Raw genomic sequence first — 23,099 nt, 5'->3', positions numbered from 1 at the left:
AAAAAAATTCACTGATGAAGATGAGGGTGCCTGCTACTGTCTTATTAAAAACAAAAAACAAAAAACGAAAAAACGCCATAGGTTTGATGCTTTATTAACCCTGAAGTTTCTTTCAGACTAAATTGATGGTTATTTTCTTGTATTAGACTAAGGTGCATATAGAAATTGCTACTTATCCATAATTCAAACAAGGAGACATCTTAGCCAAAATTTTTTAAATGATACATTTAGTTAGAAAGAACAATGGCTTCTCTCCCACGTCCACGGTTCCAGCGTCTGCTGAAACTCTCCAGCCAGACCTTCCATGGCGTCACAAGAAACACTAAAGTGATCAACTTTCATTTAAACCAGTTCCTTCTAACTTTCCATGATGCTACCATTTCTAGCATAGCCAAAGCTTTGTCAAAACTCCCCATGTTCCCGGAAATCTTGGACACCCAGTCTTGGGCCAAGTATTGTTAATAAATCAATAATTCACTCTCGCATGCTTTAGTTTTCTGCATAGTTACTGAATGCCTACTATGTACTAGGAATGGCTGATGCTGCCTCCATAAGGACACACATCTAATCACTGTTTTCCACGCATATGACCACCACTCACGTTCCAGCCATCATTAGCAAATGCGTCGGGCAACGTTCCCCAAAGTGCGCACCAAGGAACAGCAGTTTCATGAGACAGTCCATGAAATAAAGATTACATCAATCAGAAATGGTAGATATTTTACCCTGCTTAAGATTTTCTATGCAATTCTCAATATTAAAGTCTCTGAAAAGTCCTCCAGCAAATAAACCCATTTAGTTGTGTAACTTTTTTATTTCTCAGTTACTTTTGGTGAGGAGAGTAACACCTATGAACATGCCTTGAAACCAGTGTTTCTCAGCATACTCCTCAAGCAAACTGGCTCAGGTGACTCAGAAGTGACTTTCACAGGCTCCTTGTTACAGCCTTCCCCCACCTTGCAACTCTACTGGTAAATTACAATCCTAAAGGGACAGAGACCCTTTAATGCTTAATCATTGTCAAGGGATCGTAAGCACTGAGCAATCAGAACCCAAGCACTTTGACCTGGCACTTGAGACTGGCCATATGAGACCCTTCCAGCCTATGTCTCCCAACTTCCTTAAGCTTCAGCTGAACTTTCCGTACCTTGGAGTTGCTAAGTACAATTCCACCTCTGTCATTTTCTTTATTTCCACCCTTCAGAATGCTTCATACTCCTTAAGGCCCAGTTCAATATATTTTTCTTCCAGGAAGTATTCCTTGGTTAAACCCAAAGGGATTTGCTTTCTCTTCTCTGAACTCTCACAACACTGTTTAATCCTTTTTTTGTGTGACTCCTATCCCAATTATTTTATTTTTCACTTATCATGTATATGATGTGTGCATATGTTTTATCTCCCCTGGTAGACAAAGATCCTTAAAAGCAGGAACCATACCTAATTCATATTTGTATCCTGCACTGTCCATAGTAGTTGCTTTCTAATTATTTATTAAATGATTACTGTCATTGAGAACTTGCAAGAAAGAAGGTACTTTCCACATCATCAAAAGACTAAGTTATGGGCTTCCCTGGTGGCGCAGTGGTTGAGAATCTGCCTGCTAATGCAGGGGACATGGGTTCGAGCCCTGGTCTGGGAAGATCTCACATGCCACGGAGCAACTAGGCCCGTGAGCCACAACTACTGAGCCTGCGTGTCTGGAGCCTGTGCTCTGCAACGAGAGGCCGCGATAGTAAGAGGCCCGCTCACTGCGATGAAGAGTGGCCCCCGCTTGCCACAACTAGAGAAAGCCCTCACACAGAAACAAAGACCCAACACAGCCAAAAAATAAATAAATTAAAAAAAAAAAAAAAAGACTAAGTTATGCTCTGAATAGTTTCAGCACTACATGTACTTTAATGCTTTTAAAACTGATTCAGGTACACACACAACTTACATCATCAACCTCAAATCCAAATTCAGTTTTGTTATTTATACAAACATTCACTCTGGTCTTATGACAACCAAGGTTAAAACGAACAGCTATGAAACAATAGTTTCAGCCAACAGAGTGTGAAATATTTACTGCATTCAAGGGCTCTTCCAAAGACTTGAGAGACCACACAGGCGTAATCCAGTTAATCTTCCTGCCTCAAGGCAGGACTGAACTTCAACACTTCTCCTGAGAGATGAAGATCTGTCTTGTTTTTAAACATTTCCAGAAAAGGAGATTCTACAACCTCCCTTTAATGGCATCTTATAACACTTAACTTTCAATCCCAGGACATTTTCCTTTCCTTTTGACCTAAATCAACTCTCCTTACTTTAAATGGCCAACAAAGGCTACTTTCCAATTTCTAGGTATGTTCATTGTTTCCCTCTAAAGTCTCAATGAATTCCTCTTAGTAGTTGCTACATACAGTGAAATAATAATTTATTTCCTGTATGTTAATTTTTCATACCTACCTAAAACTTGCATTTAACAGCTTGCTATTTTGCATACAAGGTTAGAAAGCTAGAGATTTACATTCACAGTAATGTTACTTGAAATAAAATGAAATCCACCCCAAAACTGGGGGGATCTACCCTTAGTAATAATCATTCCAAATTCTGTGCCAACTTTCATTTCTAACAAACGGTTAATAGTCTAAAGTTGTTTTTGCTCATAAAAAGGAAGATAACAATTTTTCATTTTAGGCATTCACCCTCCCAAATTCAGACAAATGTTAAAACTCTGCAGAGGAAAAAGGGCCCTGATAGTACTGGCAGACATAATTGTCTTTTCTTGCCAAATACTGGCCTCTCCCTGAACTGAATTATGTCTCGAATTTCAAAACCTTTGATCACAAGCATTTTAGAATGGTCGTCTCCCTCAAACCAGTCATGGATTACAGGTTATGCTTTTACTCAACATTTGTCAGTAAGAAAGTTGAAGCCCAGAAATCTGAGGGATTTCCCTAAAAACTCAAAGCAACTGAAAAGATTCTTGTTATCATTTTTTTATTTAATGCAGGTTACCAGTGATCCCCCCTCCTCCTATGAAATTCCACAGTACTCTATAGCTTCCGTGGCACTAGTTCACATGTGCTCCTGTTTTATGGCTTAGTTCAACTGGTGTGGGTCTCACCTCCACTCAAAGGTGAACCCGTTGGGGGCAGGGGCTTTGTCTCATGCTAGTGCCTGGGTCAGTACCTCATATAGAGCAGCCACTGTATGTAATATTTTTTCAATAAATAAACATAATACCAGAAGAAGTTGGAATGCAGATAAGAACACAGAATGAACATGAGAAACTGTTATGAAAACGTAGAAGTTCAAACTGCAGGATAGATTTTTAGTGTTGCATTACTTTCAGATGCACATTTTCGGGGAACCTGGTTCCTTCAAGGGTCAAATACAGATTTGGTCACTAGATGAGTCCTCTTCAGCACCACCATTCCAGGGTTCACGTGGATAAACAAGTATGGCCACATCAAGTATAATTTGTAGTTTGCACAGAATTAGAACAATTATTTGTTGCTAGAATAATTATTTGGTATGACTGTTATGAAAACAGTGTTAAAGATGTATAAAATAATTTCTTTGTCTTAGGTAGCCCAATCATTTCCCTTGCAATCTTCTTAGTACTATAAACAAACTAGTATTCACAAACTATTTCTTTCTTTTCATGGCTAAAAATTTAATTATAATTTAATCACAAAGGTTCGTAACAAAAGAGGACATGATTTTCGTATTTTCTAATACAAAATCACTGACATTTCAAAAGAGATAACAAAACCATTTTCTTGAGCTATTCTTTAGAAACTAACCACTTCAAATAAAATAATTTTTTTCAAAGCCAGCACATTATACTAGAGAAATATATTTACTCAAGACTTCTAACTAATTTCATTAGAATTCCTAAATGTTTATTTCACCTATTCATTATGAAGTCACTAGTATCTTAATTAGACTGTGGCAGACAGGGGACTTTTTTTTTTTTTTTGAACATCTTTATTGGAGTATCATTGCTTTACAATGGTGTGTTAGTTTCTGCTTTATAACAAAGTGAATCAGCTATACATATACTCTTGCGTCTCTCTCCCCCTCTCCCTATCCCACCCCTCTGGGGGTCACAAAGCACTGAGCTGATCTCCCTGTGCTATGCGACTGCTTCCCACTAGCTATCTATTTTACATTTGGTAGTATGTATAAGTCCATGCCACTCTCTCACTTCGTCCCAGCTTACACTTGCCCCTCCCCGTGTCCTCAAATCCATTCTCTATGTCTGCATCTTTATTCCTGTCCTGCACCTAGGTTCATCAGAATCATTTTTTCTATTTTTTTTTAGATTCCAATTATATGTGTTAGGATACGGTATTTGTTTTTCTCTTTCTGACTTACTTCACACTGTATAACAGATACTAGGTCCATCCACCTCACTACAAATAACTCAATTTTGTTTCTTTTTATGTCTGAGTAATATTCCATTGTATATATGTGCCACATCTTCTTTATCCATTCATCTGTGGATGGACACTTAGGTTGCTTCCATGTCCTGGCTCTTGTAAATAGAGCTGCAATGAACACTGTGGTACATGACTCTTTTTTTTTGTTGTTGTTAAATTTTATTTATTTTATTTTTTATTTATTTATGTCTGTGTTGGGTCTTCGTTTCTGTGCGAGGGCTTTCTCTAGTTGAGGCAAGTGGGGGCCACTCTTCATCGCGGTGCGTGGGCCTCTCATTATCACGGTCTCTCTTGTTGCGGAGCACAGGCTCCAGACGCGCAGGCTCAGCAATTGTGGCTGACGGGCCTAGTTGCTCCGCGGCATGTGGGATCTTCCCAGACCAGGGCTCGAACCCGTGTCCCCTGCATTGGCAGGCAGATTCTCAACCACTGCGACACCAGGGAAGCCCCACATGACTCTTTTTGAATTATGGTTTTCTCAGGGTATATGCCCAGTAGTGGGATTGCTGGGTCATATGGTAGTTCTATTTTTACTAAGGGACCTCCATACTGTTCTCCATAGTGGCTGTATCAATTTACATTCCCACAAACAGTGCAAGAGGGTTCCCTTTTCTCCAAACCCTCGCCAGTATTTATTGTTTGCAGATTTTTTGATGATGGACATTCTGACTGGTGTGAGGTGATACCTCACTGTAGTTTTGATTTGCATTTCTCTAATGATTAGTGATGTTGAGCATTCTTTCATGTGTGTTTGTTGGCAATCTGTATATCTTCTTGGGAGAAATGTCTATTTAGGTCTGCTGCCCATTTTTGGATGGAGTTGTTTTTTTGATATTGAGCTGCATGAGCTGCTTGTAAATTTTGGACATTAATCCTTTGTCAGTTGCTTCATTTGCAAATATTTTCTCCCATTCTGAGGGTTGGCTTTTCGTTTTATGTTTTCCTTTGCTGTGCAAAAGCTTTTAAGTTTCATTAGATCCCATTTGTTATTTTTGTTTTTATTTCCATTTCTCTAGGAGGTGTGTCAGAAAGGATCTTGCTGTGATTTATGTCATAGAACGTTCTGCCTATGTTTTCCTCTAAGAGTTTTATAGTGTCTGACCTTACATTTAGGTCTTTAATCCATTTTGAGTTTATTTTTGTGTATGGTGTTAGGGAGTGTTCTAATTTCATTCTTTTACACGTAGCTGTCCAGTTTTCCCAGCAGCACTTATTGAAGAGGCTGTCTTTTCTCCACTGTATATTCTCGCCTTCTTTATCAAAAATAAGGTGACCATATGTGCATGGGTTTATCTCTGTGCTTTCTACCCTGTTACACTGATCTATATTTCTGTTTTTGTCCCAGTACCACACTGTCTTGATTATTATAGCTTTGTAGTATAGTCTGAAGTCAGGGAGCCTGATTCCTCCAGCTCTGTTTTTCTTTCTCAAGATTGCTTTGGTTATTTGGGTCTTTTGTGGCTCCATATAAATTGTGAAATTTTTTGTTCCAGTTCTGTGAAAAATGCCATTCGTAGTTTGATAGGGGTTGCATTGAATCTGTAGATTGCTTTGGGTAATATAGTCATTTTCACAATGTTGCTTCTTCCAATTCAAGAACATGGTATATCTCTCCATCTGTTTGTATCATCTTTAATTGCTTTTATTAGTGTCTTATAGTTTTCTGCATATAAGTTTTTTGTCTCCTTAGGTAGGTTTATTCCTAGGCATTTTATTCTTTTTGTTGAAGTGGTAAATAGCAGTGTTCCCTTAATTTCTCTTTCAGATTTTTCATCATTAGTGTGTAGGAATATAAGAGATTTCTGTGCATTAATTTTGTATGCTATTACTTTACCAAATTCATTGATTAGCTCTAGTAGTTTTCTGGTAGCATCTTTAGGATTCTCTATGTATAGTATCATGTCATCTGCAAACAGTGACAGCTTTACTTCTTCTTTTCTGATTCGGATTCCTTTTATTTCTTTTCCTTCTCTGATTGCTGTGGCTAAAACTTCCAAAACTATGTTGAATAACAGTGATGAGAGTGGGCAACCTTGTCTTGTTCCTGATCTTAGTGGAAATGGTTTCACTTTTTCACCATTGAGAATGATGTTGGCTGTGGGTCTGTCATATATGGCCTTTATTATGTTGAGGTAGGTCCCCTCTATGCCTACTTTCTAGAGGGTTTTTATCATAAATGGGTGTTGAATTTTGTTGAAAGCTTTTTCTGCATCCATTGAGATAATCATGTGGTTTTTATCCTTCAATCTGGTAATATGGTGTATCACATTGATTGATTTGCATATATTGAAGAATCCTTGCATCCCTGGGATAAACCCCACTTGATCATGCTGTATGATCCTTTTAATGCGCTGTTGGATTCTGTTTGCTAGTATTTTGTTGAGGATTTTTGCATCTATGTTCATCAGTGATATTGGCCTGTAGTTTTCTTTCTTTGTGACATCTTTGTCTGGTTTTGGTGTCAGGGTGATGCTGGTCTCATAGAATGAGTTGGGGAATATTCCTCCCTCTGCTATACTTTGGAAGAGTTTGAGAAGGATGGGTGTTAGCTCTTCTCTAAATGTTTGATAGAATTCACCTGTGAAGCCATCTGGTCCTGGGCTTTTGTTTGTTGGAAGATTTTTAATCACAGTTTCAATTTCAGTGCTTGTGATTGGTCTGTTCATATTTTCTATTTCTTCCTGGCTCAGTCTCGGAAGGTTGTGCTTTTCTAAGAATTTGTCCATTTCTTCCAGGTTGTTCATTTTATTGGCATATAGTTGCTTGTAGTAATCTCTCATGATCCTTTGTATTTCTGCAGTGTCAGTTGTTACTTCTCCTTTTTCATTTCTAATTCTATTGACTTGAGTCTTCTCTCTTTTTTTCTTGATAAATCTGGCTAATGGTTTATCAATTTTATCTTCTCAAAGAACCAGCTTTTAGTTTTACTGATCTTTGCTATCATTTCCTTCATTTCTTTTTCATTTATTTCTGATCTGATCTTTATGATTTCTTTCCTTCTGCTAACTTTGGGGTTTTTTTTGGTTGTTCTTTCTCTATCTGCTTTGGGTGTATGGTTAGGTTGTTTATTTGAGCTTTTTCTTGTTTCTTGAGGTAGGATTGTATTGCTATAAACTTCCCTCTTAGAACTGCTTTGGTTGCATCCCATAGGTTTTGGGTCGTCGTGTTTTCCTTGCCATTTGTTTCTAGATATTTTTTATTTCCTCTTTGATTTCTTCAGTGATCTCTTGGTTACTTAGTAGTGTACAGTTTAGCCTCCATGTGTTTGTATTTTTTACAGGTTTTTTCCTGTAATTGATATCTAGTCTCATAGCGTTGTGGTTGGAAAAGATACTTGATACGATTTCAATTTTCTTAAATTTACCAAGGCTTGATTTGTGACCCAAGATATGATCTATCCTGGAGAATGTTCCATGAGCACTTGAGAAGAAAGTGTATTCTGTTGTTTTTGGATGGAATGTCCTATAAATATCAATTAAGTCCATCTTGGTTAATGTATCATTTAAAGCTTGTGTTTCCTAATTGATTTTTATTGTGGATGATCTGTCCATTGGTGAAAGTGGGGTATTAAAGTCCCCTACTATGATTGTGTTACTGTCGATTTCCCCTTTTATGGCTGTTAGCATTTGCCTTATGTATTGAGGTGCTCCTATGTTGGGTGCATAAATATTTACAATTGTTATTAACTTCTTCTTGGATGGATCCCTTGACCATCATGTAGAGTCCTTCTTTGTCTCTTGTAATAGTCTTTATTTTAAAGTCTATTTTGTCCGATATGAGAATTGCTACTCCAGCTTTCTTTTGATTTCCATTTGCATGGAATATCTTTTTCCATCCCCTTACTTTCAGTCTGTATGTGTCCCTTGGTCTGAAGTGGGTCTCTTGTAGACAGCATCTATATGGGTCTTGTTTTTGTATCCATTCATCCAGTCTATGTCTTTTGGTGGGAGCATTTAATCCATTTACATTTAAGGTAATTATCAATATGTATGTCCCTATTACCATTTTCTTAATTGTTTTGGGTTTGTTATTGTACGTCTTCTTCTTCTCTTGTGTTTCCTGCCTAGAGAAGTTCCTTTAGCATTTGTTGTAAAGCTGGTTTGGTGGTGCTGAATTCTCTTAGCTTTCGCTTGTCTGTAAAGGTTTTAAGTTCTCTTATCGAATCTGAATGAGATCCTTGCTGGGTAGAGTAATCTTGGTTGTAGGTTTTTCCTTTTCATCACTTTAAACATGTCCTGCCACTCCCTTCTGGCTTGCAGAGTTTCTGCTGAAAGATCAGCTGTTAACCTTATGGGGATTTCCCTGTATGTTATTTGTCGTTTTTCCCTTGCTGCTTTTAATATTTTTTCTTTGTATTTAATTTTTGATAGTTTGATTAATATGTGTCTTGGTGTGTTTCTCCTTGGATTTATCCTATATGGGACTCTATGTGCTTCCTGGACTTGACTAACATTTCCTTTCCCATAGTAGGGAAGTTTTCAACTATAATCTCTTCAAATATTTTCTCAGTCCCTTTCTTTTTCTCTTCTTCTTCTGGGACCCCTATAATTCGAATGTTGGTGCATTTAATGTTGTCCCAGAGGTCTCTGAGACTGTCCTCAGTTCTTTTCATTCTTTTTTCTTTATTCTGCTCTGCAGTAGTTATTTCCACTATTTTCTCTTCCAGGTCACTTATCCGTTCTTCTGCCTCAGTTATTCTGCTATTGATTCCTTCTAGAGAATTTTAATTTCATTTATTGTGTTGTTCATCATTGTTTGCTCTTTAGTTCTTCTAGGTCCTTGTTAAATGTTTCTTGTATTTTCTCCATTCTGTTTCCAAGATTTTGGATCATCTTTACTATCAATACTCTGAATTATTTTCTCAGGTAGATTGCCTATTTTCTCTTTATTTGTTTGGTCTGGTGGGTTTTTACCTTGCTCCTTCATCTGCTGTGTGTTTCTCTGTCTTCTCATCTTGCTTAACTTACTGTGTTTGGGGTCTCCTTTTCACAGGCTGCAGGTTCGGAGTTTCCGCTGTTTTTGGTGTCTGTCCCCAGTGGCTAAGGTTGGTTCAGTGGGTTGTGTAGGCTTCCTGGTGGAGGGGACTGGTGCCTGTGTTCTGGTGAATGAGGCTGGATCTCGTCTTTCTGGTGGGCAGGACCGCATCCAATGGTGTGTTTTAGGGTGTCTGTGACATTATTATGATTTTAGGCAGCCTCTGTGCTAATGGGTGGGGTTGTGTTCCTATCTTGTTAGTTGTTTGGCATAGGGTGTCCAGCACTGTAGCTTGCTGGTCGTTGAGTGGAGCTGGGTCTTAGTGTTGAGATGGAGATCTCTGGGAGAGATTTCACTGTTTAATATTACGTGGAGCCGGGAGGTCTCTGGTGGACCAATGTCCTGAACTCGGCTCTCCCACCTTAGAGGCACAGGCCTGACACCCGGCCTGTGGAATACCCAAGGTCATCCCAGAGTTTTGAGGTGAGGTCTGCCTCTGGGACCCAGGGAGATCTCCTGGCTGGTACTGTAGGGTGAGACATGAATAGGGAGGTCTCCTGTCTCTCTTGATCCAGTGTCCAGTGTCCTGTCTGGCAGACAGGTGGCTTTGATCTCACCCTTCAGGATCTCAAAGGAATCACTCTTCTCAATCTCAACAGGTCCAAAATTTGTTCCACCATTAATAAAGATTAACCCTGTTTCTCTGTCCCAGGCTTCCAGCTCAGTGATGCTCAAGCTGCAATGTTGGCTCTGGTCACAAAGGTGACCCTTTACTCTACTTTTTAGTTTCTTCAATAGACATCCAAGTTTTGCTAAGCTAGGACAATTCTAAGTCAGGCAGAGGATCTTTATGCACACCTCCATAGGAGATAAACTGGGACACTGAGGTGTCTAGAGAAATCTGTAATGATGGAGGGTGGAGGTGGCTCACCACAGCAGAGGAATGGAGTGGCTTTTGACACTCAGTTTGGATGCTACTTCCAACAACTGAGGGGAATCTGAGGGACTTGGGTCCTGAGCCTATCCTCGCTGTCTCCTGCTCCTCCGATTCTTGCCACGGGTGTGCCACCGTGACGCTTAGTCCTGCAGACATGCAAAGGGCCAGGGTGGGGGTGGGGGACTTCTTAATGCATACAACTGAGCAAAAAAATAAATCAAATTTGGAAACCAAGTATCTTTCATATTTCATCAATGCCAATCAACATCATGAGAACTTTTTTTGTAAAGAGACCCACAACTTCTAAGATCCTTCAACTAGAAAAAGAGCCAAAGGTACAGATGCTCCCCAGTTGTTTTTAAAATCTGAAAGTCATTGTCTTCACTGTTTTCAATAAAATGTGACTCCACCTTCTCAGAATCCCATTCCTTTCTCTCAGTTACCAACTTGTAAAATTCAGACCAGCATTTAATTCCTTGCAGCTTGCTGTACATATCTGTCCCACCTTCCACACACTCTTAAAAATGTTAGCTTTGCATCTCTGTGAACTGCTGAACATCCTGTAAAGTTATCACAAGCTGTTTTTAATAAGGCAAATGTGCTGGGTGATATACACTCTGAGGCAAACGAGCCTCAGGACTTAGGAGCAGGATGCAGCACACTGAAAGTCCACTCTTATCTGAAAGTCCCATCTCATTGGCATTTCAGCAAAATTCAACTTGCCATTTTTAAAAAAGAAAGAAAGAAAGCATCTTCTATATTCCTTGAAGAATCAGAGGGCATCGGTGTTCTAAGAAATGTGATCTGTAATCATTTTCCTGATCCATAAAAACCAAATGTAGGGGGCTTCCCTGGTGGCGCAGTGGTTGAGAATCTGCCTGCCAATGCAGGGGACACAGGTTCGAGCCCTGGTCTGGGAAGATCCCACATGCCGCGGAGCAACTAGGCCCGTGAGCCACAATTACTGAGCCTGTGCGTCTGGAGCCTGTGCTCTGCAACAAGAGAGGCCGCGATAATGAGAGGCCCGCGCACCGCGATGAAGAGTGGCCCCCACTTGCCGCAACTAGAGAAAGCCCTCGCACAGAAACGAAGGCCCAACACAGCCATAAATAAGTAAATTAAAAAAAAAAAAAACCAAATGTAAAGGTACTTTCAATTGCATTACCTCTGTATCCTTTCATTCGTCCCTTCTACTTGCACACTTTCACTAACATGTTCTCCAGTTATAAAACATTTCATCCAGAAAGCAGTCAACCAATACCTAGTTGCCACCCCTCTCAGTTTTAGGTACTACAGGGAACTCAAATATGCATTAGGCATGCATTTTTGTCCTCTAGTCACTTTTGGTCTAGTCACAAAGAGAAAACATAAAAGAATTATTCTTGAAAATTAAAAAGCACGTTTTTTTCCAAAATCATTTTCATACCCTTCAACTCCTCTCCAGGCAGAAAGTCATTAACCCAATACTTTTCTCAAGATAATTTAATTTTAGGCAAAGAAATATCTACAAACATACACATCAGAGTTTTTGCAAAGTGAGTCAAAGACTACTCCCTTTCAAATTTCTCCTTATTAAACTATTTCAGCATCATCTCACATGTCACTCCCTTATGAAACCTTTCTTAAGGACACTACTTCTTACTCTGAAGTACTTCTTACTCTTACTCTATCTGACCAGATTATGTGTTTACGTGTATGAGAAAGAGATAGAGAGATTCCCTTTGTTCTACATAATTAATTCTGAGAGGTCAAGACCTTGGTTTTCCTAATGGTTTTATTGACCATAATTCCACCAAACAAAAATACTCTGAGAATTTACTTTTTAAAGCAACTTCATGGTGAATGACCGTTCACTGAAACAACCTTGTAAATCTGTGTTATCCCACACGGGTGAGTGTGAATCCTCCCACAGTGCTGCAGGGTAGTAGATAACACAACAGTCCTTGGTCAAAGCCTGTTTCCACTCAACTGTGGAAGTGACAAGACAGGTGTCACCGTACAGACATTATTTGTGTGTTTACTGGATTCCCACCCCTTTCCCAAAAGACAGGAGCAAGCTCCCCTATTCACTTACATATTATGTCAAGAGTCAACCATCCCTTCAGCTCTGAGAGCTTCCACCAATGCCCAAGAAATCCTCTGGTGGGAAGTCCGGGGGAAAAAAGAAAAGAAAATGTAGAAGTCTAAGAAAGTCTCCCCTTCCTGCAGTCCCCTGCTTCTCTTCACCTCATTGGCCATTCTTCAAGATCTGCCTAAATGTCACCTTCTCCAATGCTTCCTTTGACTTCCCTCCTCTGTGCTGCCTCAGTCGATAGCTTCTCCTCTCGAATACACACTCTACATAAGTAATCACACATTTTATATTAAATTAGAACTGTGGGCATTTTAGCAAAGTGTCTACTGATATGATGCTTGGTGCACAGTAAAACTCAGTATGCGGCAGCTACTGTTATCAGTTTTGATGGTATCTACTGAGGGGGTCCTCTCCCCAGTTAACAGTACAGCTGCCATTTATAGAGTGTTTATTATGTACCAGGCACCATCCTAAGTGTGTTACAGTCTGCTCAAGCTGGGAGGTTTCCTGAGCCAGGGCCTGTGCTAATTCATTTATTTAATCATTACAGGCATAGACACAGTAGATAACGTGCTCAGTATTTGCTGAATCAAATGAAGAAAGAAAAATGAAAAGGCGAAAAAGGTTCATATGGCCGTGACAAGAGAGTTGCTATAGTTCACTGAGTTCTGTGTCAAAAGGATCAATACAAAACACACTGTGTACTTGCTAGCCCCCAAATCCAGAATCAAAAGGGCTTCCCGTGGGGGAGGAAAGTCCACTCTACGTGGGCTGGCTTTGCTTGCACGAAGGAGTGTGTCTCTCTGCACTCATGCTATCCTGTCATCCTCCTCTCTGGATACAATTCACCCACTGTTCACATCTGCAGACTCAGCTGCAACTAACTGCCTGTTCTGGCCACTACTGATTTTGGAAACTGCATCTGAGATCTCTCCACAAACCCTATTTCTCTGGTTTTATAAATATCAGCGAGTCAATGTCCTGTTGGTGGTTACTTTTCAATTTTGTCCATTTGAAAGAGTACAATTAACATGAAAGACATATGCCAAATGTGGTCATGTGTCCCCACACTGTGTTATGAGAACTGAACCAGACCAAAAAGAATTAAAGTCCTACATTTCATGTCATGTCGAAATTTTCCTTTTAATGCCAAGTTTCAACATTTTTTGCTTTTTTCATCTCCTTCTCCTAATATCAGAGATGTGAAGCGTCACAAAAAAAGAAGAGTTAAGCTTCATTCAACTTGGAGAAGCGGGACTGAAATTGAAAGGAGAGCCTCTGTGATCAGCAGAACTGTCTTCATCACTGCTATTTGCAAAAGCATCTCTGCCAGCGCTAACTCCAGCCTGTATTTGAGCATATCTGCTCCTGGGCATCAAAGAAGGGACACCAGCCAGAATGATCATTCTTATTACTGGTGAGTTCTATTGATGCACACCAACTTCACATTTAAAAAGTTGTCAAGTAACTGCTATCTTTTTGCAAGGTGATCAATCATTTCCTTTACAGTTGCCTATATATGCAAACCAAATAATGTCAATATTGCCCAACTGTAAAGATGTCAAGCATCTTAAAGACTCAAAGCAAGCTGACAGCATCTGTTGCACATCTACCAGCAATGAGGCATGGGTCCTGATCCCAGGGACCTCACAGCTGTAGGAAACAACTATGTCATGGAAAGTACTGTTCTACATGGCAGCTCAAATTTCTAAGGGCTCATGAAGCAGTGTTTCTTCAAAGAATTAATTTATCTTTGCATGCATTTAATAGGCATTTACTGAGTATGTATTATGAGCTAATTGGGACAGAAATAAGAGTCAACTAGTTATCAGGGTCTCAAATTCTATTAGAGTAAAGTAACCAGGAAAAGGAAAGAGTACAATATGTAGAATAGTTCTCCCTCGATATCCCTGGGTGATTGGTTCTAGGACGGCCATGGATACCAAAATCCAAGGATGCTCAAGTCCCTTACATAAAGTGTTGTAGTGTTTGCATACAAGCCATACACATCTTCCCATATACTGTAAATCATCTCTGGATTACTTACAAAACCTAATGCAATATAAGTGCCATGTAAACAGTTGCTGGAGTGTGACAAATTCAAGTTTTGCTTTTTGGAACTCCTTGGAATTTTTTTTTTGCCCTGAAAATTTCAATCTGCAGTTGGCTGAATCTGTGGCTGTGGGACCCGCGGACACAGACAGCTGACTGTACAGGGTCTGGCAGGAATACAAAGATGGAATAATTACACTGCAGGGCTGGGGGTGGGGGAGGGGGAGGATGAGGAAAGGTTTCCAGAGGAGGCAAAGCCTGAGCTGAATCCTGAAAGACAATTACTGAGAAGACAAGTAGGAAAAGCAGTCCAGGTAAAAGCGGAGCTAGCCAAGCAACAGAGGTAAGGAGCTGGGCGTGATGGGAGTAGTGTGCAAAGAGCAGTGGGGAGGGGAAGAAAGAGAGAAAAACGGGGGCACAGGCTGAGGTCAGTGCGTGTAAGACTTTATGTGCTTTATTATTAAGAAGGCTGGACTTTAGCTTGTTGGCAAATGACAGGATCACATTCTCACTTTGGAATGATCACAGTGGCAGCGACATGGAAGATGGACTGAACTGGTGTAAAACAGGAGGAAAAGAGTCCAGTAAGCAAATCATTATGATGAAGGTGAAAGCTTCTAATACCCAGGCTCAGTGGGGACAGAGAGGAGCTGTAGTGAATACAGGCACTCTTTTCTTTGGTCCAGAACCCCATTCCTCATTTATTCTAGAAATAGCACCTTTTCTTAGGAGAATTATACTAACCTGCACTCCAGCCATTTGGTTCCCATGGGTTGTTGCTATATTTTTATATGGCATATAAATTCACACATTATATATATGATTTCTTGGGGGTGGGGGAGAGGACGGCAGGGAAGACACACGTAAGGGCTCTGGCTGGACCACTCACACAGTCCCACGATCCCTTGACCACAGTTAACTGGTCTCAAGTGGGTGCCTGATGGGATTTCTGGATTTGGGACTAAGAAAGTCAAACCAGTCTTTCTTTAATGACTGTAAAATCTTAATGCTGTAAAATCTGGGACATGTCGAGGCTGTGTTTCTAACCATGTGGACCAGAAAAGCAGACAGAGCTGGTCTGCGGTGAGAGAGAAACAAAGGGGACACACATGGGGACAGAGAAGGAGATGGGGAGACAGGAAGAAGTACTTGTATTTGAACGCCAGCCACTTCCTGTCCTTGAGTTCTTTGATACTTCCCAGAGTCCTTCTAACACATTTATCTTATGGCTCATTTAGTTTGAGTTCCTGTCACTTTTAGCTGAAAGACCCCCAACTACTGCAGGAAGAAATATATAAATATGAGAGCTGTTAAAGGGAGAAATAACGAGGCTTGACCATCCATTGAATGGATTGAAAGTTATGAATATAAACAGTCCCATGGAAAAAGGCACCCCCGAAAAAGCGCTCTGAAAACCATCCAGAGTTTCAGAAACTTGAAAATAGGAACTAGTTCTCCCAAATCCCATACCAATATTTTGACAGAGCATAGAGCTTCCATTTAGCACTAACTCAATTCCAACTCTTTCAAATACTCCATTCCTTCCAAGTTTAATCCTTCATTATTCAGCTTTAAAATCTGCTTCACTGGTTGCTGAGGGGCAAGGGTGGTGGTGTCACAAATGCACAATCTGTGGCATTACTTTCATGGTTCTTTCATGCCCTGATTACTTCTCCTCAGAAAAACTAGCCACCCAAATAACTTCCAACAGCATATGCAAAAGGTAATTTGGATGTTTTCACACACAGACTATTTCTTCTTCCACAAAAACAGACCAAACGATCAGATGCAAATGTCTAAGCATATACTGTATGATCCTAGATTGTCTCCAATAAATGATTAATGTTGCTCATTAAGAAGGAAAAACATTTAAAAAAGAAGGAAAAAAATTAAACCTAGATCGAATTTGAGTCACCCTGATATCGCCTACCACGAGCAATCTCTGGGTCTGGTTCAGAACTTGCAGACCAAGGCCTCATCTCATCTGCCTACCACCCTCTGCTGGACCAGGCCTGGTGGTCCAGCACATAGAGGAGGCTGTGCTGACTCCCAGGCCCCAGGTCACAGAAGCACCTGAGGTGGTCCAGGGGTTGCAAACATTTATTGTGCAGTCAGATCAAACTGGAAAGGGTGACAGGGTTCACTGCTGGGGATGACCTGTACTCTACCAAAATTTGCACTTCCCAAGACATCTGTGATGTTATGAGAAATATATGTTTGGTTCCTGACACAGAGCACCTAAAGCTCTTGGACTTTTGTGAGTGATAGGAAGTCTTTTATTCCTGACACTGAGCTCCATTTAGGAGCTCTATCACCTTGGAAGCTCCCAGGTGATAGAAGCCTCTTTTGTTCTGAATAAGGCGACTTATTGCGGAACTGTAGATAACTTCAGGATGGGGGCCAGCTGCCAGAAAGACAAGCCTTGACTAGAAACCTAGAACTTTCAGCCCCACTCCCACCATCTCTAGGAATGGGAGAGGGCTTGGAGACTGAGTTAATAATCGATCATGCCTCCCTAAAATTCCCTCAGTGAATTTACAATAGCCAGGACATGGAAGCAACCTAAGTGTCCATCCACAGATGAATAGATAAAGAAGATGTGGCACACATATACAATGGAATATTACTCAGCCATAAAAAGAAATGAAATTGAGTTATTTGTAGGGAGGTGGATGGACCTAGAGCCTGTCATACAGAGTGAAGCAAGTCAGAAAGAGAAAGACAAATACCGTATGCTAACACATATATATGGAATCTAAAAAAAAAAATGGTTCTGATGAACATAGGGGCAGGACAGGAATAAAGACAGAGATGTAGAGAATGGACTTGAGGACACAGGGCGGGGGAAGGGTAAGCTGGGACGAAGTGAGAGAGTGGCATGGACATATATACACTACCAAATGTAAAATAGATAGCCAGTGGGAAGCAGCTGCATAGCATAGGGAGGAACAGGGAGGAGATCAGCTCGGTGCTTCGTGACCACCGAGAGGGGTGGGATAGGGAGGGTGGGAGGGAGACAAGAGGGAGGGGATATGGGGATATACATATGCATATAGGTGACTCACTTTGTTATACAGCAGAAACTTAGACAACATTGTAAAGCAATTATACTCTAATAAAGATGTTAAAAAATCCCCTCAGTGACAAGGTTCAGAGAGCTTCCGGGTTGGTGAACACATCCGTGTGCCAGGAGGGTGACATGACTCCACAAGGACAGGAGCTCCTGTGTTCGGGACACTTCCGGACTTCACCATACACACCTCTTCCTCTGACTGCTCACCTGTACCCTTTATCATAAACCAGTAAACCTAAGTAAGTGTTTTCCTGAGATTTGTAAGCCATTCTAGCAAATTATCAAGCCTGAGGAGGGGGTCTTGGAAAGCCCTGATTGGTAGCAAAGTCAGATAGAAGCGTTTAACCTGGAGACCCACTACCTGCGATTAGTGTCTGGGGGAGCGCAGTCTTGTGGAACTGAGCCCTTTATCTATGGGGTCTGTGCCAGCTCTGGGGAGTTACTGTCAGAACTGAAGTGACTTGTAGGCTACCCAGTTGGTATCCAAAGAGAACTGTTTGGTGTGGAAAACCCATACATATGGGGTCAGCTGTGGTATGAACAGAGAAAGTTTTCCTTTGCCATCAATTACTTTGTTTCTGTTCCTCACATACATCTTGATTCCTATACCATATTTCCGCCTTTTGAAACCTTCCCCATACTTGAAGGCCCTCCTCAAGATCCACTTTTAGCTAGGAAGCTTTTCTTCCTCTGGAGTCACAGAATATTGGAACAATGAATGATGATGTTTATCATAATCTATTTTCCACTACTTAAAGTGCTGTATATGTTTAATCTTCCTCACCACACTGTGAATTCCAGAGAGCAGGAACCACTAGTTGAATCACCTCTTGAGCCCCACAATACTTCCTGCAAACGTTCTCAATTAATAATTGTCTAATTAATGACCTTTGAATGAATAAAGTAAAAATGCTTCCTAGGGAAAACGCACAGCAGGAAGGCTACGTTGCCATTCAATTCATGCAGCTGCAACACTCACGGACTCAGATATAAAGGCAGAAATGTAAGGGGTGACAGCTGAGCGGCTGTATTTAACAGGGTAAAAGAAATAAACAAAAGCCTCAGGACGGATGCCGAAAAGACATTCCGTACTCAGCCATGTGTTTGGCCTGAAACAGTGCTGTGTGACAGAAATATGATCCAAGCTACATATGTCATTTAAATTGCGTCTATAGGCACATTAAAAGTAAAGAGAGAAATCAATTTTAATAATATTTTAATGTACCCTAATACATCTAAAAAATTTATCTTTTTTTTTCTTCATACTAATTCTTCGATGTCTGGTGTGTATTTTACACTTACAAAAATCTCAATTTTGACCAGCCACCTAGCACGTGCTCGAAAGCCACACGTGGCTAAGAGGCTGCTGTATTGGACAGCGCAGGTCTAGAACTCATCTCGTTTGAGGCCAACACTTAGTTTTCAGAAATGCACAAAGTGAACGATGAAAATGATGGTGGTCACACACTGTAAAACAAGTCTGAATGCAACTGCACTTCAGATGGCATAGGCTGTACAGAGTAAGGCTTCCCCCTACTTTTTTCTGAGTAATTTTTGTAAAGGCAGGTTTTTGGTATGGCAGCATGACTCTTCAAAGGAAACTGCCTTCAAAAAGTAACAATTTTATTTTGTTATGATGTCATTTTCTCCTGCTCACGATTTTGCCAACAAATTTATGTAACTAGAAGAGGGATTAAACACCTTGAAGTTCAGCAGTGCCTAACAATGCTTGTAAATAAAATAAAAAACATTTAAAGTGAGTTTAATTAACAAGATCAAATTGTTCAGATGACTCTTACCCTAACTTATGGAGATATCAGAACGATGATCATGACTTTAAAAATGAGCAAACTGAGTAAAAAAGAATATGATCCTTAACAAAATGATCTTACAGATATTTACATTTTCCCCAAACTCTTCCTTCTTACTCTTTCCCATTTTCTTTACTGCATAAAACCCAACAAATAGAAAAAACACTTTACAACCATGTGGAGTAACAGATAGTAGCAGCAATCAGAAGGCCTAGAATTGGGGCCAAAAAGCTCTCTCACTGGATGGTCTTGGCTGATTCATTCCTTAAGCCTCAATCTCCTTGGTCTTAAAGAAGAGGGTCTGAACAGTCTGAGTTCAGAAATTTCTTCCAGCTCCAAAGTGCTCACTTGGCACATGGAAGGTGCTCAGTAAACACTGAGGGATGAAGAAGAAAACAGAAAAAGGAGGAAGAATTCATTTGTTTTTCTCTGCACGTATTTCAGTGTGGCTCTGGGGGAAAGTAAGACACTTGTGCCAGAAATGACAAAAGCAGGAAAAGTGAACGGTCCTAGAACATGCCTGATATTCTGAGGGCCATCGGGGAGATCCAGAACTGGGCTTCTGAAGGCAAAGCTACTGTGACTGGGACATTTTCCTGTTTTCCATCAATAAAGCGTGCGTTAACACATAATTAGATAGAGATCTTACACATGCGTCTTCTCCCTCTGTACTACCTCCCTGCCAAAATCCAATGTGTGTGAGAAGGTGACTAACCAAACAAGCAATGTCCCCTTTTTACCTCCATCTGTGATACCTCTAAGACAAAAACCTTAGACTCAAAACTACAGTCAGACCAATAAGGAAAAACACACCTATTTCAACTCTGAAAATTATGAGACAAAGGCTCTGTTTTATTTATTTATTTATTTTTGGCCACATTGGGTCTTCGCTGCTGCGCGCAGGCTTTCTCTAGTTGCGGCGAGTGGGGGCTACTCTTCGTTGCAGTGCACGGGCTTCTTACTGCGGTGGCTTCTCTTGTTGCAGAGCACGGGCTCTAGGCGTGCAGGCTTCAGTAGTTGCAGCACATGGACTCAGTAGTTGTGGCTCATGGGCTCTAGAGCGCAGGCTCAGTAGTTGTGGCGCACGGGCTTAGTTGCTCCGTGGCATGTGGGATCGTCCCGGACCGGGCTCGAACCACTGTCCCCTGCATTGGCAGGTGGATTCTTAACCACTTCACCACCAGGGAAGTCCCAAGACTCTTTGTTTTAAACTAACGAGGAGGCATAAAGCAGGTGTCTCCATGTTTGTCTAAAGCTTATTTTTCTTTTTAAGGGAAGTAGAACACACTCCAATAAACACTGCATAATATGCTACTGGTAAAAGGATTAATAGGTATGCACTCAGCCCATGCTAAAATAAATGTTTCTCCACTCTGGAGTACAAATTTACAAAATGTAACACCAGAGAGAAAAATCCAAATGTACAGTACAAAACAATTTATACAAGGATAAATCTGTGTAAATTTTCCTTTCTATTCTAATATGCTACATACCCATGCAATATAAAAAAAATGTTTAATCTCACTTTTAAATGTCAACCAGAAGAATATTTTTTTCCTTGTCCTAATACAACACTAGAAAAAATAACTTTTAAGAACAAAAGAAACACAATTTGGCGAGTGTAAGTATGTGTCCTCAATGCCATCACGAGCAGCAGTACCACATGAGTACCTGCTTTCTCTTCTGAGTTTTCATTGGTTCTTCCCCATCTTTCCATTCCCTAGAGCAGGATGGGTCCCAGGGTGTTAGCCTCTACTCTCAGGTCTTCTATTCCATTTAATCCTTTCTTCCTTGACAACATAATCAATACCTCTTCCTTTATCTCCTATCTCCTTCCCACAAGAATTTACCTGACCTTTCTAGGGCAGACTACAAACCTTGTACAACCTGCTAGGTATTTCTATCAGATGTTTTGCCATCATTTCCAATTCAACCCACTCTAAACCTGAACTCTGACTCCTCTTGCTGTATTGTCTTCTCCCACATGCTATAGGCACCCAAGTCCTGGATACTTTAGTTCTGCAATGTTTTGATCATTCTTCCCTTCCTCTTCTCCAGTCTCATGGCACCGCACCAGTGCAGGCCCTCATTACCTCTTTCCTGGCACATTTTATTGAATACCATCCCGAGCCCAACCACTGACCAAACCCAATTTATTTTATGCTCTGCTTTCAGATTAACCTTCTGAAAGGGAGCCTGAACTACGCCATTGCCTTGTTCAAAATAGGCAGCAGAGACACTGAATGTATCAAGGTCCAAACCTGGCATCAAGGTCTTCCACAGCTGGATTTGGTTTCAACCTCTTTCTTTTTTAATTTTTTTTTGGCCACACCACATGGCTTGTTGGATCTTAGTTCCCCGACCAGGGATCGAACCTGGGCCCTTGGCAGTGAAGTGCAGAGTCCTAACCACTGGACCGCCGGGAATTTCCTCAACCTCCTTCTGGATGTGTCACCCAGGACTCCCCTTCATGTACCAGTAGTCCATCTCTATGCTATGTCATTCTCTGAATATAATTGATATTTTCTCCATCTCTCGGCACATCTGTCTACAATCCAATGACCAAATGTATGTAGGATGTTAATAAAAAGGTCTTGTGCATTTTTCACTAAGTATATCCCTAAGTATTTAATGTTCTTGAAGCTGCTGTAATTTATTGGGTTGTTTTAAATTTTTATTTTCTAATTGTTCATGCTAGTGTAAAGAAGTACAATTTGTATTTTCACCTTTTTCTTGCTACGTTGCCACTTGTTAAGGTCTAGAAGTTTATTTAGAGATTTCTTAATTTTTTTCAAATATATGACCTTATTACCTACAAATAAAGATGCTTTTGCTTCCTCCTTTCCAATCTGAATTTCTTTTTTTTTCATCTTTATTGGTGAATTTCTTTTATTTCTTTTTCTTGCCTAATTACACTGGCTAAGAACTCCAGTCAGTGTTGAATAGAGGTAGCTAGAGCAATATCCTCGCCTTATTCCCCATCTTGGATGGAAAGTTAAATACGATGACAGCTGAAGATGTGTAATGGATGCCCTTTACCATTTTAAGGAGATTTCTGTCTACCACTAGCTTGCTGCAAGTTTATATCATAAATAAGTGTTGAACTTTGTCAAATGCTTTTTTCTGCATCTACTGAGATGATCACATGGCTTTTCTTTTTTCTTCTGTGACTATGAATTAATTTATTTTTTCATGATAATTTTTTAAAGGAGTTTAGGTTTACAGAAAAATTGAGCAGCTAGTGCAAAGAGTTTCCATGTACTCCCTCTTCTTGAACGCCCCCTTGGCAGTTTCCCATTACTAATAACTTGCATTAGTGTGTTGTATTTGTTATAAATAGATAAACCAATATTGATACATTATTAATAACTAAACTCCATACATTAAGGTTCACTCTTTTGAGCTGTACAGTCCTATGAGTTTTGATAAATGCATAATGTCATAATCCACCCTTAAAGTATCATACAGAATAGTTTCAGTGCCCTAAAAATCCTGTACTTCACCTATTTATTCAGCTCTCCTCTCCTCTCACTCCTCCTGGCAACTACTGATTTCCCCCCTTCCTCTCTGAAGGCATCCAAGTTTGCACTGAATTTTAATTTGGATTTAAAGTGGATCTGGCAGGGACTCCTCAGGTGGTCCAGCGGTAAAGAGTCTGCCTTCCAATGCAGGGGACGCAGGTTTGATCCCTGGTCGGGGAACTAAGATCCCACACGCCGCAGGGCAACTAAGCCCATGTGCTGCAAACTAC

The 23,099-nt window shown here is 40.4% G+C and overlaps 1 protein-coding gene across 1 annotated transcript in view; it reads right to left on the bottom strand.

Annotated features, from left to right (window-relative positions):
• The window catches only part of KIF13A (kinesin family member 13A), a 215,165-nt gene that overhangs the window by 97,290 nt on the left and 94,776 nt on the right, over positions 1-23,099 (bottom strand).

The sequence above is a fragment of the Eschrichtius robustus genome, chromosome 12, assembly GCF_028021215.1.
Source record: "Eschrichtius robustus isolate mEscRob2 chromosome 12, mEscRob2.pri, whole genome shotgun sequence".
Taxonomy (NCBI): Eukaryota; Metazoa; Chordata; class Mammalia; order Artiodactyla; family Eschrichtiidae; genus Eschrichtius; species Eschrichtius robustus.
Note: the sequence above shows the minus strand (reverse complement) of the source record. Positions and strands in the feature narration are given on the sequence as shown.